At 40.4% G+C, this 20,555-nt stretch overlaps 1 protein-coding gene across 4 annotated transcripts in view; it reads right to left on the bottom strand.

Moving 5' to 3' along the window:
* The window catches only part of chrm3a (cholinergic receptor, muscarinic 3a), an 81,397-nt gene that overhangs the window by 17,470 nt on the left and 43,372 nt on the right, over positions 1 to 20,555 (bottom strand). The window contains exon 4 of one of the 4 annotated variants that reach the window (XR_009790966.1): positions 1,022 to 2,159. The exons of the other annotated variants lie outside the window; for them this stretch is intronic. The gene's annotated coding sequence lies outside the window, so the exon portion shown is untranslated. Of the gene's footprint in view, positions 1 to 1,021; positions 2,160 to 20,555 lie in introns of those variants that run through there. 4 annotated transcript variants of the gene reach the window in all.

Raw genomic sequence — 20,555 nt, 5'->3', positions numbered from 1 at the left:
CTGACAGTCAAAGTAACAAGCTGCTGCATCTCTTTAGACATGGCAACTTGGCAACATTGTGTGTGTGTGTGTGTGTGTGTGTGTGTGCGCGCGCACAGTTGTGACAGGCAAAAAAATAGTGCTGAAGAAAAACGGGAATGTGTGAAGCTGAAACACGAGTATCACCAAGCTTCCAACACTTTTCTTCCTTTCTTTCTTTCTTTCTTCCTCTTACAGTAAATCTGCATCTGGACGAGGTCCGAGCGCATACTGGGCGTCTGCTTCAAAAACAAAAGTCGCTGCATTATAAATTAAGCTTCGGTTTCTTTTACGGTCACACGTCAACATGGAACGCCGTTGGCTGCCTGACTGCTCAATCCAAACTTTGAAATACCAACCAGCCAGACTTGGCACTTTGTTTTCGCGTGAGGACTAATTCCGACGTGTGACCCTTTGTGCCTCGCAGCTTGGTGCCTTCGGGTCAACACACGCCTGCCTTTGCAGATGCTACACTTATTGTGGGTAGCGGGCGATGGGCGATGAATCCTTAAAAGGAAGTGCAAATGTCGGACTATTGGAGGCACACTGGAGAGGCGAGGGGAATGGTGGGGGGCGTGCACACTCACTGGAGTGTAAACATGCTCGAGCATGAGGAGAGGGCTCTTGAAATCAGATCCAAGGGGTCCATACAAACCAATAATCGGGCTGAATTTGAGCATCTCCCCAGCAAATGTCTGACTGTGGAGCAGTGTTGGGAAGATTACTTTGGAAATGTAGTTGGTTATGATTACAAGTTGCGCTGTTGAAAATGTAATAGAAGTGTAACTATTTCAATTACTTTCTCAAAGTAATACAACTAATTACATTTGATACCTTGATTACTTTTCTTCATTTTGAACGAATGCATCAACAAAGACCCTTGTATGTTTCCTCTAAATAAAAGTAGATTAAAAGTACAGATCATTATTTTGAAATTTAACCACTTATTAATTATTAACATAAATAATAAACTGATAACAAAACCGGATTCAATGTAAATATGTAGTGTAAGACAAAATGTGTTTATTGCATTATATCTGCAAAGCAGGTGAAAAACCACAATAACATGCCATGTTGACCTAATGACAAATGTGCACAAATTAGACAATAGCATGACAACCCAGAAAATCAAATCAAACAATTTTATCTTTATAGCACTTTTCCTACATTTAAATGCAACACAAAGTGATTCACAGAAATTAAAGCAGACAAAAAAAGTATCCAATACTCAAGCCTCCCACCCCCACAATCAAACGCAAAATAATTCCGTGCAGCCAGGAATAAGTGAATGTGTCCTTAAAAAAAGTCCAAAATTATAAACTGTTCAAAGTCAATGTTCGGTCTTCAAAAGTGTAATTAACCTTTAACCTTTTCAAAATCCCAGACAAAATACTTGGATTGCATGACAAGGTGGTGCTTCAATGTCATTCATACAGTTATACAGTTGCAGTGTTAATACATTTGCTCTCAAGCCATTGTAAACACTTTATACTGATTCATGATCTGTAAAAATAAAAGACGCTGTGTGGACTCATCATTAGTAAAGCCTTGTTTAAAAAAAAATCTTAAATTAACGTATTTGGACACAACAGCAACGATATATACCAATGGTAGGCTTGGCTCATTTAAGAATGATGCTAGAACTTCGGGCTACATATATCATGACCGAGGTTAAGGCATTCCATTTATTTTTATCTTCTGAATGAATTAGCCAGTCCCTCATTCATTGTGTTAACTATGTCTGCAATTCCCCCATGTCTATTCTAGAATGAAATGGTCTGTTGAAATGTAAATTACGACCCTAGTTCGGTCTTGTTCCTTTGAAGCAATTGATCTCACATCTTTTCGACTAACACTTCACACATTAAAACTTTGGCGATATAGTAGAAGGCTAAAATCATCATTGAAGCCATTTACCCTCTGTTCTCGATCGCTCTGCCTTGGTCAAATGACGTGAAAGCGTTTGTTTACTAGTGATGCCTTTGGAGTGTTTGTCATCCGGAAAGTACTGTACTTGTGACGCCATGGTGAATGGTTGTATTTTCAGGTAGTCTGGATGCCCTGTGGCGCCATGTTATCTCTCACAGCTCAGTCTTGGTACTACAACAGACATCTACTTTGCGGGAGGAGACTTGCGATTGCTGGTGAAGATAAAGAATACACAACATACTATAAGACAAGTAAGCTTTTTTTTATTATTATTTTTTTCCCACCATGTGTGGGGTACCTCACATTTAAAAAAATTGGTCAATATATTAAAAATCGTGAGGCCTATGTATGTACCCTGCTTTAGAGGAGGGGAGCGTTGGAGAGCTCTCAAAATTTTCAAGGTGGACAAACCGGGAAGAAAAACTCAAACACTCCTCTGGGAGTTTATTTCTATTGTTTCAGTTTGTTGCAAAGTAGAGGTACCAAAACAGCCGCACGCCAACAGAGCTGTCACAGGTGATGGAGACCATAGCTACAGTACAAGCGCACACACGCACACACAAACAGAGAGAGACACACACACACACACAGAGAGAGTTACATAAGGGCGCCATTTAAACATTTAAATTCGAGGAAATACGCACACCGCATGTTTCTCTTTCACTCAAGCCACTTACAGGAATGCAAACACAGCCGCGGTCGCGCTGTCAACGCTCCAACAACCAAGAGGAGCAGAGAATCAACAAGGTGATGGAAGGAGTAAGGACTACTTAGTAAAATCATGTGCAACAGGTTAGGCAGCGTAATGCTATGAGATGAGAGGGATACTGAAATTACTGTTATAAAAGTGCAAAAACGTCATTACTGAATGTTATGAAAATAATATGCTCATCTTGGGGGAATATACTGTACAGTAGATTCAATATACTTTGATAATACTTGTATATCCCCCTACTTTTTAATGGCATGACTTTTTAGTGCATACTTTGTTCGGGTAAAGTAGTCTAGTACCGTATTAACATAATGTAGCAAAATTAGTAAGAGTAAAAAAAAAAATAATAATTCATAAAAAATAAAATAAATAATAATTTTTAAAAAATCACATTATAACTATAAAATAAAGAATACATGTTCTGACAACTAAATGGAAAAGTTTCACTCACCCGGTACTTCCAAATTATTTTAAATTGACTAATGTCTCGAAAAAGAATATGAACAATAAAATCTATAAACTATTTGAAGTTACCGTAACATAAAGTCCACTCTGTTTAAGGAAAGTTGATGGCAGGACATGAGTAATTTTATGTATTTTTTTTACGACAATGGGATAATTATAGAAAATTGACTAATGAATTGCTTGTATCCAAATCATTTGTTTTCTGGTTTCTGCCCACCCATCAAGTGTGAAATGAAACAACCAAGTAAATCTCCATGCACCACATACACACAGTGTAGTGTGTGAAGCGCTACCTCCATGAGTGAAAATACTGGCTGTCTCTCCCTGCTTGTCTGTTCAATCCCCAAGTTCCACCCTGGTCGTCATGGTAACAATTTCAGCAAGACAAGAAATAGGGTATGTAAAGCATGCAGTAATTCTTGGTCCTTGGGGTATTTTGAAATGTTATTTAGACACCTGGAAAGTGTTTTTTGTTTTGTATTTTTTGTTTCCTTTGATAAGTCGAATACAAATCAGATACATTTCAAAATCAAATGCAACTAATATTGGATTAGTATGACACACTTGTTGGTGGAAAATATTGTACTTCTTTAATAATACAATGGTTATGTTTGTTACATTTTTTTTTGTATGATTCCCGAATAAATTTTAGTGGGAAGATGTTAAACACATTCACATGACCTTCATTCACTCAAACGGCTTCTATTCCCTCCGTTTGCTCTGTGTCATGCACACGGCAACCCTCTCAGAACACCCCGACGCATATACAGTATTGCATTGGAAGGGGTTCTATCCTATTTCATCCAATAAAGTCAAACCCAGGTGATGTGTCTGTACCTGACACGGACGCCGAAAATAGCTTTCAAATTCGATTCCCCAATTCTACGGGGGAGACACAATGGTGGTCTCATCTCATCTCCAAGCTCATTCTGAGATAACTAGCACCACATGAACACCACGCCGCCTTTGCCGCCACCGCAGGCTAAGGGAGCTCCAAAAAGAAAAAGATACATCATTAAAGCACACGAGGATCAGTACGGTGCTTTCAGAAAAAGGGAAGGCCGCGCACAACACCCAGAGTGCTGGCTAAGCCACATTAAATTAAATAGTTGATGGAGTTGTCTATTATATTTGTATGAATGGACAGATAGATGAAGGGTCAGATATATTAGTTGGATGGATGGATGGATGGATGGATGGATGGATGGGACGGACGGACAGACAGACAGACAGACAGACAGACAGACAGACAGACAGACAGACAGACAGATAGACAGATAGATAGATAGATAGATAGATAGATAGATAGATAGATAGATAGATAGATAGATAGATAGATAGATAGATAGATAGATAGATAGACTGCAGGCATGCCAAATTACTAATAGTTAAAATGGAAAAAAAGATATCTGTAATCAGTAATTTTCTTAATACAAAAATTGCATATATTATACGATATAGTATACTGTATTCATCTGTGGCTGTACAATAATATGGAATAAAGCACCAGGAGAGTCGGCTGGATTGATTGCTTCTCACTTAATGTGATCAATGCTTGACGTCCTTGCCAACGCAGCATCTTCAGTGCACTATTTTGGACTGTTGCTTTATTCCTGCTTTAGCTCTGTGCCATTAGTAGCTGCAGCCGCTCTGACCTTCTGCGAAACTGGCTGGTACTGAAACCACAAAATGTTCCACACTTAAACTGTTCAATTGAGACAGGCTGGTAAAGGCAGTAAATAAAAACAAAAACAAAACAATGCTTGATTGTAAAATCTTTCTTCATGACATGTTTTGGGCCAAGAGGATAAAAAAGTATAAAACACTATAAACAAGCATGAGCCTTTTTATATTTCCAATTCCTGTTAAAACATTATTTCCATAAACAGGATTATAAGGATGTGTGAAAGTATTGTCCAATATAATTCCTGGCCATGTTTATATTATTGTATATTTAAACACTCAAGTATTAAGAGACTCAGGAGATATGCATGCATAAATATGCAATACAATTACTGAGAACGGCCACGTTCAATCCCATATTCAGCGGTTGGCAGTGCTCCGGTGGCCTCACAAAGTTCATAGCCTATAATTAAAATTTATATATGATGTGCCGGCTGTCCAATGAGGCTTGAATGAGAAAGTAATTGATCTGGAGCCCTGTGAAGAAAGAGGAAAAACACCATCCGGGCCAGCAGGGGGCGATGAAGAGAACACACGATGAAGACCCATGAAACAAATTGGGAAAATAGCATCATGGCGATCCGTCCAATCATGCCTGAAGGCACGAGAGGCACTCGCCTCCAAATGAGCGTAAGGATGCAAAGACCACCGAGCTAAATCACCGACGGGGCTAATACGCGGCGTCATAAAAGTGCCAGTATTCACGTGGGCCCCTGACTAATGATCTGTGGCGTGTAATAGTCGGCATCCGCCGCACTGACAGGGACATTAGTAGGATGGAGAGTGATGAGAACGCTCGCTGATAATGTATGTATGTGGCTAATATGAGTCGGAAGGTACAACATCCAAGAAGATCACGTGGGTGGCCTTGCCATAGAAATCACTCTCATAGAACCAAATCGCACCTTCTAATAAATCTCATGATGCAGAAAGAGCTCAGCCTCTGGTGTGATCAACTCCAGGCTTTGAAAATTGTTTCTGAGCTTCAATTTTGGTCAGGAAGTTTACCAAGGAACCTTTGCTTTGTTATTTATACCACTCCTCATTAGGGTTAATGTTGAGCTGAGGCTTATCACCCTGAGTACACCCTGAACTGTTCACCAGTCGATCGCAGGGCACATATAGACAAACAACCATATCGAGTCTTCAATTAGCCTACACTTACTGTGTTGAATACGCGTATAAGGATATGTGATTGTAACTATTGAACTGGTTTAACGTTCACGATTGTCAACTCCGATTCGGGGATTAACACACCCACGTCACCATATAATCGCTCAGTATTAAACTTTAGAGACACAATCAGATATCAGGCTAAAATTCTCCGGGGGAAATGTTCAAACCTTCCCGATTACTGATATGTGCACCCCGCTTTGGAGGCCTGTTTTGGTATGTGATGTTTTTTCCTAACTATTCTACCATACTGGTATTTGATAAATATTTTTATGGTTTCCAACCAAATTACTGTGAGAAGTCATTATTTTCCGTAGAAAGCAGTACATCACATCAATAGTGCTCTCTTAAATGATTCTCAGTAATCAGGTACGTCAAATTTCTGGATTTTTTTTCTGAGTGGTGTTGCTTTCGTCCAGTTCCAAGATAATACAGTTTTTTTATTATAATTATAATATTTGTTCCATGTCTGCTGCCGTGTTTGTGGAGTTGTTAGAAAAGTCAATTTCCAATAAAAATCGTGTTGCATTTTTGGGGTTTAATTTCCTTGAAAATGATTGTGGAAACACATTACTTTCTGCTGAAGCAGTACAGAAAATGTAATTATCTACCCTTTATTGAGTTGCAACAATGCTAACATTTTTGGGAAAAAAAAGAAAAATAATGTTTTTATTCGTATGTCACAATATTGCAGTTCATTTTGTCACATCATTAGTATGATTTCCCACTAAATTATTATAAGATGTTAAGCGTGGACACACAGGTGTTCCCCTTAACGAAGTTCAACAAGAAGGACTACGCTTCAGCACAAAGTTGTACATCACATCTAATTGTATTCACTATAATGACAGGAACCACCATTCAAGTTTTCTCCCTCTTGAGGGTCTCCCGCTTGTCTCGCTTTTCGAACGTCAACTGCAAACGAAGAAACTTGGAGCTTATTTAAACAGCGCTGAGAGCGGTTAAATTAGTCCAAAGCTGAGGTCAGCGCGTAGAGATAAACACAGAGTAAGGAGTTCGCTCATTCCAGAGGACCGAGAGCATATTTTCGTGTCGAGAAATTCAAAATAAAAAGTAATCTCAGTCGGGGTCTACTTGCAGATTTTATGGCTTCATCTCTTATTACTTAAAGGGGACATATTTTGCCAAACCAACTTGAATTTTGTCTCTATGGTGCCTCAGTAAATATGTGAAATATGAATTAAAATCATCCATGCATTCCTGAGTTCAGGACATATTTCTGCCGAGAAGCCTGAAACCAGGTCATTAGAATTTCTCTAGCTTATCTACGTCACTAGCAAAGATCTCCGCCTTCCCTTTGCGCTCCGGAGCCAGCGCAGTCAACATAAACACGTGTGTTCTCACAAGTGGGTCTTCAACAGGGAGGCAACCAATCAGAGGAAACAGGGCGGTCTGAGCCAAATATGGACCAAGCGGATACAAAACTGGGTCAAACAGAAGTAGCTGTCAGAGGGGCCTTTTTTGGACACTCGTATGACAAAACCAAGGTGGGGTTTTTTTTATTTATTTTTTTATTAAATTGACACTTTTATACTACGTCCATGTTAGAGAGTCACTGTGGAGGTCTAAATAGCCAAAATATGGAACCTTTAACTGACTTCAAGGTCTAGATAAAGGCAGCAAGAAGGTAGGGAGAAAAAAACTTAGATGGCTAAAGATGGACGAGAAACCCTCCCCAAGTGGCCAGCATTTGACCGATATGATTCTATTATTAAAGTCATACCGGTTTGTCATCCATGAACAGACATTGTGCTAATGTATCACAGCGTCTCCCCAAGTCTCTCGGGTATTTATACACTCCGGTGTAAAGGACCAATGCTGAATGACTGTCACATCATTAAATATATCAACACTATTGTGCTAGTTGTCTTCTCTGTCATATGCCAATCAATATATAACTCATATGCACAGAAGGTTATCCACAGTATGTGATTATTTGTGCCCGGGCAGCGGGCGGTGCGAAGGCCTTCTTTGAATTGCATTTATTGTGTTTATTATTATTCTTCCCATGAATTTTTTTGGGGGGCCATCAACATGACCATATGCTTGAAGATCAGCAATTGGAATCAGGTATAATTGACAGATGGGTGAAGCTTTCTTGTCTATACGAAGTGAGCGGAGCATGGTGTCAAAGTTAGATGATCAGTTTGAGGATTCTCCATAGAAAAGTGGGTGCCGGGGACCTCTACTGTTTAAGGCTTTAATTATTATATTTCCAAATACAAATACAAATAAATCCATCTAGTATTGTGCCACTTATTAGATTATATTCATTCCTGAACCACAATATAGCTTACCTATAAATCTCAATGTCTGCCAAAAATAAACCCAAGACCTCCACTTTGTGCCCATGAGCAGTAACAGCAGAACTAACTCTGTGCTCCATTAACTTACTCAATGATCAGAACTTAAAGGGACCCGCATGGAGTGATACACTTCTTTCACTGCCTTTTACAATGACAATCAGATTTATGGTTTATACAGCTGAGAGCAATAAAAGTAAAGTAAATGAAAATCCACATCCGGGATGTGACCGATTAATAGAAGAGGGCGAGCACGCAATGCCATTTGTTTGCTATGTGATGTCATTCTACGTCCTCGTGCATTGGGAAGTCACCTCTGTAAACAGCAGCCAACTCAAACAACTGATGTTCATCACATGCTCTTTATAGCGAGATAGTTTTTCGACGTGAAAAAGAATCATTCGTGAGTTAACCATCCACACTGACATGACTGCAGGAGAAAAATTGAGCTGACTGAATGATTTAGCCGCAGATTCGTCAACCTCTCATTTGATGACCCATTGCACATTTGGTCTATTGGATCGGTTTTCACCCCATTAAAGGTGACTCAAGGCCAGCAGCATCTTTTGAAATCTTCAAAAACAACATTTCTTTCCATTCATAAGACATTTATGATACCGCTCTGCTTATGCTGTTTGGGGAATGTTTTTTAATTGTTATTATTAGTGGTGCTTAACAGAAAGAAACTCAAGCATTGTGTTGGTGGTGTTTAGAGCGATGAGTGAACAATATATTGGAATTGAGCTAGAAATATTAAATGTCCAATGTTACCAAAAAGTTAAACATTGATTCTGGTCATTAAACTTAAAGACTAAAACTTATTTGGGTGGTTTTGGAATGGATGTGTGGGTTATTCTGCTGAATCACCATTTTTGGGAGCCCTGAAAACTTGTACATTGAAGACTTATCAAATGAGAGCCAATAATTTGCGTTTACAATACAAAGACAAGCTCAGTTTTGATTGACGGTGCCAAGAGATTGGATCTCATTGGAGTGTGAAGGTGTACCTAATATTGTGGTCAGTGAGTGTAGTCTTTTCTTTGTTAATGTTGTTGTTTTGGTGTACATTTGACTCTATTGTTGTGGCCTTCTATCAGCAGATCTGTAGTTGCAGTCTCTCTTTCTTCATTAAAAAGAGTCCAGAAGCATTGACATTAAGCCTGAGGCTCAGTAGACTTGGTCAACATCACTATTTGAGCCTGTTCACAGAGTAGATTAGCCACCCAGGTGGTTGTCAGAGCCATAAAACACCGGCTGCGGGCATAATGGCGCTATTTGGAAAATCAGATTTACTTGCTCATGTTGCTGAGCTCCAAATTCGTGTAATATCTATAAAGCAAATGTCTCCGAGAGCTGCAGATCCTCATTTCATCCACACTGGACACATTCTTTCCCTTGTTGGCTTTAGGTTTGCTAAACTAGCAAGTCCGAGATCAAACTCCTACTTTTGCCGTCATCATTTCCTGTCACAGTGATTACACTGTAAACCTCGTCAGTTTCATCATGAAATTGTTTCTTTCTTGCACAAGCTGCATTTTTAACTTCTCGGGCAGCACATTTGATTAGTGGTTAGCATATCTGTCTCACAGTATAGAGGTTCTGGGTTTGACCTCCCTGAGTGGAATTAGCATGTTCTCCCTGTACTTGCTTGGGTTTTCTCTGCAGGTACTCCGGCTTCCTCCCACATTCCCAAAATATGCATGTAAGGTTAATGGAAGACTCCAACTTGTCCATAGGTCTGAATTGAATGTGAATGCTTATTTCTTCTGGATGCACCGTGCAGTTCGTTGCATAGGCATGTTCATATGGACATTTAAAGTCTTTGATGACTCTAAACCCTCACAAGCATGATGAGATTTGAACCCAGAACCTCTGAGGATGACCTGCTAACCACTTGGTACCGGCACACTGCCAAAGAGGGTGGTTTTAGCTAGAATTTCTTTTGATGGCATGTGAGCAGGTTGTGTTGGGTTACAGACAGGCTGTCTTGGTGAAGCCTGGTGTGAAACAGTCATATTCTTGTATTTTTTTTGTTCTAAGTTTCTCACTTCTCTCTCTTTTAAACAAGACAATTCAAGCCAGCTCATAATCCACTTTCTGTGCAGCTTCTCGCATTTACACCGTTCAGCCTCAGTGCAATAATACATGCGGCCTGTATCTTAAAATAACAGCTTCAGTGTCACATACATGGAGAGTATTGTCACTTTCACGGCAACCATAGTTTTTAAGCTGTATTGCAATCATAAAAATATTTTAAATGCCCATCCTGCCACTTCTACATAAAAACAATGGGACCTCACAGGTCGAAATAATATCCCCACTAAAAGATGTCTGGCAGAGATAGAATCAGGTAGAGGGATATTAATTAACATCCCGTGACCCGATCAGAAGGCTAAATGAGATACGAGGACATAAGACGGAACCCCATGCAGACCGACCCTGCGATTAGGTGTCTGGTGTTCAGCTTATGATAATAATTATTGACTGATTGTAGTCTAAAGCTACTGTCAATTATTAACTAGTTTTTTTCATTTGAATTTGATTCCATTTTATAAAGCCTTGCCGTTTTCTCAACAGTTTCTTTCCTCTCTCCCAGTTTGATTTGTGAATGATGCTCCCGTGTGAAGCGAACCATCAGGCCTGTCAGGTTAATAGCTGTTCACACTTCATTTAAAATCATTTACAGTTCATTGCCACAGGATATTAGCAAATGAGTCGACAGTCCTTCTGCACCACGCGCTCCACTTCAGCTTTGCTTAGTTACCTGTTCAAATATGAACTGTGTTCTCCTATTAACCACCTTTTATTGCAAAGAAAAACGTACAGTGTTACCGTTCACACACTGCAGGCTAAAAACTTTTACAGCAGCGCAGTCATACATTTTCAGCCCCCCCCCCCCCAATTTTTTTTTAATCTGTGTATGTCATTAACGTTCACAGACTTTTTTCACTGCTCAATAAACAGCATTCAGTTTTATGATGTTCCCTGTGCACTTCAGCTGTCAGGGACACAAATAATATTTCGTCTGGCATCTGACAGGTAAAAAACACTTCTTTTTTTTTCCAATCACGGTTATTACACATTGAAGGACAACCAAACTTTTTAAATACTTATTTGCAATTTAAAGTTAACACTACAATGTGGAGAGAAAAGTTTGGAGTGCAATCACCAGATACTGTTCTCCCAAAACTAATTTGATGATGGTGTCGAGATGATGCAATTTGGATGCAATGCATAATAAGGGTTTTGCTAACTGCAGAGAGTTGAGCAGAAAAGGCTCACAGAGACAAAGTTCGAACACATCCAGTGTTATCGTCTTTCATACAGGCTCAATTCAATTACAATAAGAACATTGTTTTGGGAAATTGTGGAGATTTCGTTTCTGTGTTGTAAACCACACGGTGAGATCGACAGTCATTTCCGTAGACTAACTAATAAATCACCATTCCCTTTTAGACAGACACATTTCAGATAGCTAAGACGACGTTCACCAGCCACAGCACCACAGCAAAAGCCTATTGAGATTCTATTCAGAAGATCTGTAGCAAACATTCCGTCATACATAATGTACATTATACATGATGAATATAGTTAAGTATTGATGTAAAACACAATATTTGATGCTTTAAATACTGTTTATATGGCTTGATACGGCGCAAATGTGTTTTCCCTGTTAAGACGGCGATTCCAACTTCGATTTGCGGCAAAACCAGTGGCAGACAAAAGTGTAATGGAGAAGCGACCGCACGGATGGTTGGGGGAAAGAACCGGTACAATGGAAAAGGGGCATTACATTCATGCATTATTCACTGATACGTTAAGCAAAATGATATAAAATGCTGGGATCAGCACCTTCAGCCAAAGATTTTTTTTTTAATTCATTAACAAGATATCTATTGTTAAGTGAATTGTATTGTAGTGAACTGAAATAGGAACCTTGAATGGAAGTTGAATGCCCCTCAAATCATACTATTCGAAAATATACCAGGAACACTTTTGAATTCAAACTGCAATTATGCTTAATCGATGGGAAAGACCAGGCTTTTAAGTGAAATTTCCAGATGAACCTAAAGAAGCACTATAACTAATGCACTATAGTGTTTGGCCACGTCACTCGGTATTAACGTTTTGTGAGAAGTGTAACGTATTTCCACCAGAGTCTCAGATCAGATTGTGTACCATTTTATTGGATCTCATGAGATTCCTCAAGTGTACCTAGTGGTGAGGCCTGTGTGTGACTATTGTTTTGGAACATTAAACAAAAGGTAGGAATAAAAAGGTGCAAACAGGCTGATGAAGACAAAAATATGACAGTAGGGGTCGGGTCGCCAAGGCCAACACGAGTGCCGGGAGCCGTCGGACGATTATGTGAGGCGAGAGCAGGTCAAGGTAAGAAGGAAGCAAAATAGAAGCACATTTTTAAAAAAAAAACAAACAAAAAAACAGCAGTGACATCCTCTAATGGAGTGAGGCGATTATGTGGTGCCTGATGCTGCGTTGTCCCACTCTGGGCTAAATGGTGTGTGACTGCGCTGTGTGTCCATCATCGAGTCTCCACGGTTAATTAAAAGGCAGTTCCACCAAAGGTTCAGATCTCCACAATCGCATGCAGCAGCACTGTTCCTCTCTATGGGATGTTACTCAAATTCCAGCTCGAAATTATTATTTCAGCATGCTCGTGGCGATATGGGAATAATAGGTCTTTTGGTTGGACCTAACAAAGCTGCCGTTATGAAAAGTACCCGCCTTCCTTGAAAGGATGTTCCTTTGTTCCCTGAGAAACACAATGGTGGAGATAGAAGGGGAATAATACGACTGCAGGCCTCCCTTTACCGAGCTGTGCACTTTTTACTTACTTTGTATTACGACCCTGACATTCATTGTGAGCGCTGTCATTCAGAGTCACAAGGAAAGGAAATAGAACGAAGACACCGCACACATTTACACTTATTATAGTCATGCTGGGAAAGAATCAGCTATTCAAAAAGCTTGTCATTTGCCAAGCTAATTGCACGACAGGGGAATGAGACTTCATCTTTCGTGGGCTCATTAAGTGGCTCAGGTATCCTCCTGAATGATCATAGATTGGCATCAAAATGCATGATTCCACATTTGTTTGACATTACCAAGGCGTTACCAATCACCCCTCGCGGTAATAATGAGCTTACTTTGAATTTGGCTGATTAAAGTGGACAGCCTTTCGGAGGATATAAGCAAGAGTGCAGAATTAATAAGACAAGTGTGGCACGTAGACAGGAAGCGTCTGTCTAAATCACGCTTGTCATGTGATGCGCAAAGTGGCTTTTGTAGTGACGGAAATACCAGAGGAGGCAAAAGGCAATTAAAACAGTACGAATGAAAACTGCGAGCTGCAATGAGCATCCCTCGCAGCCCCTTTTTCATGGTGAATCCATGATCATGAAACTTTGACACCACGCTCTGCCCACATTAAAAGCTTCACACTCTAACATCGCCCAACTGCCTAGGATACCTGCTTCCGATTGAGGCTCATTTGGGCCAGTTCTCCAGTAATAGTTCATCCAAAATGGTGGCTTCAAAGCAAAATGTCCGACTCCCTGTTGAATTTCACATAGCATGGGGTCTTGATGCTTTTAGGCGTGTCCTGTTATGATAGAAAAGGCAACTCAATTTCTTTTTGATCGTTTTAGCTGGCGTCGGGGCCACATTATTTTTGTTTAACTTTAAAAAGGTTTGGAATTGCCTATAGATGACAAAAGATGGCGTCCATGCGCTTTTTTCCATTAGACAAGTATATGGCTTGACTAAATGCCCCTCAGTTCAACACCATTGTTTGGTGCCACAATGCCACCAGATGGCACCAAAGCAGTATTTCATTAGATATGGCTTTGGCCTGAACAAAAACAGCAAAAAGGTGATTTTTTTTCCAGCAAATAATAGAGCATAGGTTCCCCTGAAAACCAGTGAATAGGCAAATTTGCAAATACCAAATGGCGAATACGCAGTGGTTCACTGTGTATTTAACACCTTAGTCTCTTATAAATGTGGTTCTCTCTATAATGACTCTTCTTTTAAGCTTTGCATTCCTGACAAAAGTGTTTCATATTTATCATTTCTCTGCCAATTCATTAAAAACAGTGTGAGGTGCAGAGATGTAGTGCAGAAAAGGTTGAGATAACATTTCATGCAAACGGTGAAATACTGTTCTGAATGTGGGAGGTGAGACAACAGAATCAAGTGGAGCATTTAAAAACCTGCACTCCTTGGCCCAAATGAAATGTGAGACATTTATTGCTGTAAACCTTAAATTACCAGATGGAGCCACTTGGAACTCTGACTTCTCCGCCTGTTATATATTTTAAAGTCGTCCTCCTCGTCATCCTCCTCCTCCCACGTGACCCGTGGATGCGCCAATTACACAGCACACGTGACCCGCGTTGCGTTAAGGTACAAACAAAAGATGAGCTATTTCTGTCTATCGGGTCAGGGGTCAGTTACACCCGCTGTGACCACACACACACACACACACATATATACAGTGGGTACGGAAACTATTCAGACCCCCTTACATTTTTCACTTTTTTTATATTGGAGCCATTTGCTAAAATCATTAAAGTTCATTTTTTCATATTAATGTACACCCAGCACCCCATATTGACAGAAAAAAAAAAAGGAATTTTCAGGTCTTGCCAGAGATGCTCAGGGCTTATATATACATATACTTGACATATAAAAGCATGAATTATTACAAGTAAATTGTGGCTGAGCTTAAATCTCGTGATGTCATGCACAGAGGCGGTTTGACCATAACGTTCCATACCGAACAACTTTAGGGGCATTGAATGCAGAGCTTCCGGTGTATTTCATCAGATTTAATAGATAGAAGTTTGGCGCTCCATGCCGTCTGTATAGATTTTGGCGTGTCATGAATAGCGAGTGTCACATTGGCGCACGGCTAACAACGCAAAGGCATTTGTTTCCACGCATGCTGTGGCTCCTGATTAAAATCGCAGATGGTTCAGAAATGTTTGGGAATACACTGAATATTAGTCTGCATCGTAGACACAGCTGTGTACAAATCCGCATCAGAACACATTGTTACGGGTCCCAGCTGGACATAGTGAATAGTATTTATCATTCAACGTTGCATCTCTGGTACCAGGACAAATTCATCAAGTTTCCTCGCCAGCCACTGACCTTTGCATTATGTTGTTGAAGCAAGGCCGTTACACTACTCGGGGTGGGGTTTGCGATCCCTGTTGACGCCGACACTGAATTCCCATCATTTCCAAGCTCTTTGTCTCAGCGAGATCCAGGTACATCCATATAATCACTTCAATTTATCGAGGATTAGAAGCGATTCCTACCGCCTCGCCTCCTCCTATTGGCCTGCTGGTTCGGCGAGACACGCTGTGGGCGAAAATTGAGGAGAATGGCCCCCCCCCAAGCAATACAGGCAATAATCCGGGCCTGACAACATATTGGGATGAAAATCCATGAGGCGGTCAGTCATACGGCTTGTTTCATTGATGGTAAGTAGGATTGACTTGCATGGTGACACCCCATGTGTATTACCTCATTGTGTCCTATATACCAGTGGTTCCCAACCACCGGTCCGGCATTTGTTATCGGGCCGCATAGAGAGAAAGACTCATTTATATCATTTCTGTTGTATTGCTTGCGCGTGTCAAATGTGTTTTATTTTTAAAATTGACCGGATCTTCTCCGCCGCAGCAGCCGTGCGTCTCAATTGACAAGTCAAGACTGCTCCCAGCCGACTCGCTAAGGGCCAAGCTCAAAGAACCAATCATTTCATAAACTGATTCAGTTCATTGCATTCACTGAAAAGATTTGTTCTTTTAAATGAAACATATGCAAACGAAACACGTCGGTCACGTGATACGTCGCTAAAAATAAGGTCGTACAACCTCAAAGAAAAAGAAAGCTTCTTTTAATAGAAAATATCGGGAGTCCTACTTAAAATACGGGTTTATCTCAACAAGTATCTCTCGCGCACAGAGTCCGCTTTGCATAATACTGAATGTGGCGACAAGCTAGCCAACAACACATGGAGACCAAGGACCATGGACTAAAAGATAAGCCATTGGAGTTTTTTGAATGAAAAAAAAAGATCAACTGAATACCCTGCTCCCATTTCCAACATCCTATCTTTGTAAAGCGGACTTTTCTGCTGTGACTGTTATGAAGACAGAATTACGGAGCAGACTGGACATAAGGAACGAGCCCAAGCCTCACACTGATTCTGCGTTATGGTGAGTTGTTGTATTTAAGCCAGTTGTGTTGATTTATTTTTGCTGTGTGTGATATATATATATATATGCCTACTCTAAACCGGTCCGCGGTGCAAGAAAGCTTGGGGAACACTGCTATAGTGTGCAGTAAGTATACTGTCGAAAGGTGGGGGAAATACTTCGAACCTGTCTTTCCGCTACATATTTCATCATGCAACTACTGAAAGCAAGGCTAAACATGAGCATCTGTTGTCTTTGCTCTTGATGAAAGCGTCTGTTGAATATTTTATTCCTGAAGAGCCCTGAGGAAGCTCTTAACTAACATGCTTCGAGTCCATTTCAAGTCCTAATGACCAGCACTTGAAGTATAATTACTTTAGTTTAATTATCTGCGATATTTACTCCCTTATTGTTTTCCCATTCAATTTCAAGGATATTTTAATGGAAGGGTAAACATTCGGGATAGTAAATGTTTGCTGACCATCGGGATGGATCCTCACCAAGGTCAGGACGCTAAATACGATACACAAGCGGTCGAGTCAAGGTAAATCGTTTACGCTCCCTGTGAGGATTTGAAGAGTGAACTGTTTGCTGATCACAATCACTCTCCAAATGTATCGGTACGTCCTCTAAATAGACCCCGCCCACCCGCTTCTCAAACGCTCTTGATCCTGCAGAATCCTGCCTCCCACAGTATTGGAAGTTGACTATCATCGGAGTTGCTCGACCTATAATGCTGACGGGAGAATTTCAGTGCCATTTGGCTGTCATGTCTGTTTGCAAGTGCATACGTAAGGTTATTTCTGACTCAATAAAGCATGCTGGACCACTACCTTTTCTGGGAAACACCTGAACAGTGATGTAGGTTCACTTAAGGTTCATATTTGCTGGTTGTTTACATCTTCAGAGAGCACTGAAGTGCATCTGACTCTTTGACAAGCATCCCCAGGGAAGCAGAAACCTTCCATAAATTGTTTTTTTTTTTCCCCCTCCCGGATTGCAGTGTCTCTAATTGTAAAAAGCGGGCGGTATATTCGCCTTTGCAATAACTCAGAGGAAATGGCTGGGAGCTTTAATGCAGTGCACTAATCACACAGACAGTTATCTCAGCTGATGGACAAGGTGCAGCCAGCCTTGAATGTTCCGCTAAAATTAACCAGAAAAAAAATACATTAGAGCTGAAGCCTCATTAAGTCACTTTGAGTAAGAGGTCTATGCTCGACTAATTAATAATAAGCCTCATACTTGGAAAGATAGATTGCAAAGACATTGAACGAAGACATATCGTGAATTCTTTTGCAAGTTTTAAACAATTTCCAGGTGTCTTAACAGGCTTTAAGAAGAATTACAGTACTTTTACACACCCTATTTCTTGTCCTCTACACTGTTTTACGGAGGCGTTCATGTCATGCAAGTGAGCTACTGCTCACCCAGCCTTATCTCTGCTCAGAGAGGCACTGTGACAGATAGGTGAGGGCTGGTGCAGCTGCTCCCTCATAAAAAGCTACTTTTGCAGAGCGGGAGCGGCGAGGAGGCAGGTAACGAGTGGAATTAGTTTGCTTAATGGAGGGGCTCGGCTGCTCCGCCGAGAGCTGACCTCCGAAGTCGACTAAGTTCTCCCCACCTCTGCTGACGGGCGACAAGCAGATTTTCATCAACCAGGTTAAATTGGGTCAGTCACTGGAAGTCCAAATTGTCATAAATAAGCTCATATTTTAATTTTATTTTTTTATGTATGCCTTCAAGGTTTAAAAAAAAAAAAAAGACCTCCAGCAGGAACTGTCTGACATTATGAGAAATTAACACACATTTCCTCAGTCGGCCCCTGCTCTGAGCCCTCCAGAATTATAAATATGTTTTATTTTTTGTATTTTTTGCATAATCAATTTGAAATGAAAAACAAAAGCTCCTGCGCCTTTCAGTGGAGATTTAAAGATAAGTGAGCATTTGGAAGGAAAAGTCACCAATTACTTCCTCCTCGATTGCCGTAACGGAATTATCCACGACATTATTTCCACTGATGAAATGACTGGTAACCCGAAGCAGAGGCCAACTCTGGGGGGAATTGATCATTTAGAGGAGACTTTATTGGACTTAAGATAATGTTTGCTGGGCTAAGTAATTCAATCATTGGCTTTCTGTAAAGTGCAATGCTGCGTGGGTCACACAGAAATATGGGGGGTTTAAAAGCTGGACTACATCATAAACATGCAAGTGGATTGCTGGTGGCCAAGGAAAACAGACATTGCATTAACATATACAGTGGTACCTTGACTTACTGCACAAGTTTAATGCGTTCTGAGTCCAACTTGTAACTCAGTTTACTTGTACACCTATGTCCAAAAAATATAAGTGAATTAAAATGCCATTAATCTGTTCTAGCCTTGCAGAAATCATCACGATTTTTGATTACATTTTTAGAAAAGAAAAACAGCACTGTACTGTATTGTAAAACAAATATAAAAGCACAATAAAACATTTGAAACAAGACTGTAAAGAAACAAACTGGTTTTAGGAAGTGTAATTAAGATGAAAGTCACACAGACACAGTAGATGTGTGTAAATTGGTCCAGGTACATCTTAACCCTTAATTCCGGAATAAATCACTCTGAGTGCGAAGGATTAAGTTACCATCTCTGCATACAGTACTAAATAATAGCTAATTGTAAATTATCACAAGCCCCCCCCCCTCCAAAGCCCCCCGCCCCACAACCACCAACAAATGGGTGATTATGTTAATTGGAGCATATTTCTCCTCAAAGTGACGCAGGTGGAGATTACTGCTCTGAGGCAGACCAAGTGGGGATGAGGGCCGCGGAATAAGCGGGAGGCCTGACGGTTTGGCAAGTCCGCACGCGTTTTTCCTCACGTCCGTGTGTCGGCATTTGGTATCGGGCCTCCGGACGCCGCTGCCATTTGCTCTCCTGCCAATCAAAGGCCACCAAGAATGCCAGTCCCTCAGTGGGCTGCTTTACAGGCAGCTCACCTGTCAGCCATCACGTCCTAACATACCGCGGCATTCATTAGTGACCAGGGATCTGCATAGCGTAATGCTAAGGTACATTTTGTAATACACATGCTGAAAATGTAATCCTCTGTCGTAACAAGAAAATTGGCAGTGTGTCACCCCCGTGGGAATTCAAAGGATTTTGCACAAAAAGTGATGCAAAGTATATGCCGTCTACTGATCAATTTTACCCTTACTATCCCAAATATCTTTTGATCGCATATCATCCCCAAATCCGTAAAGTTGTATCAGTGACACATCTTCGCTAACGGTGCGTCCCACTGCTTCTCACTTATGCAAAATCCCTTCAAGTGTTAACAACTGATTGTCAATCAGCAAAAGCCACAAAAAAAAAAAAATCCTCTACTTGCTATGCAATGCTTCTTGCAACATAAGGGAAGAAGACTATTACAACTAAAAGTGAAAAGTCATTGACGACCAAAGGGTATCCTAAAACCTTTTTATGATCCTGTGAATTGGTAAAAGTGCCACAAAAGCAGTGGTGGGAAGCAACAAAGAACAAATACTTTGTTACTGTACTTACAGTAAGTAGTTTTTTCAGATATCAGTACTTGAGTAAATGTTTTTTTTACATAAATGACGTATTCCATGTCAACAGTCAAAGCGATGTCTCTCTCCTAAATAACACGGCAAAGCTTTAGTAGCAAATGTACTTCAGATGATGTCACATAAAATAAATCTAAAAGATCCTAGGGTCCTTTTCTGAGACTTGGTCGACAGGATCTTTAGGACATGAAGCAAAGAAACAAAAGTTGTGAATGTCATGGCAAAGTGTATGAAGGGTCAAAGGTAAACATTCTTCACTTCTATTCTTTCTACTTCGTACGTTGTCCATATAGGCTTGTTACTTTATTCAACCTCGACGGATGACAGAACGTAAAAAACGATGTAAACAGAGAGGTAAAGTCAACAGAGTTTGAGAGCTTGATTGACTGATTGATTGATTTAGATTGTGGAGGAAGAAAAAAAACCATAAATTCCAGTGACATGGA

Source organism: Phyllopteryx taeniolatus, chromosome 11 (assembly GCF_024500385.1).
Source record: "Phyllopteryx taeniolatus isolate TA_2022b chromosome 11, UOR_Ptae_1.2, whole genome shotgun sequence".
Lineage (NCBI taxonomy): Eukaryota > Metazoa > Chordata > Actinopteri > Syngnathiformes > Syngnathidae > Phyllopteryx > Phyllopteryx taeniolatus.
The sequence above is the reverse complement of the archived record's forward strand: the minus strand, read 5'-3'. Positions and strand labels throughout refer to the sequence as shown.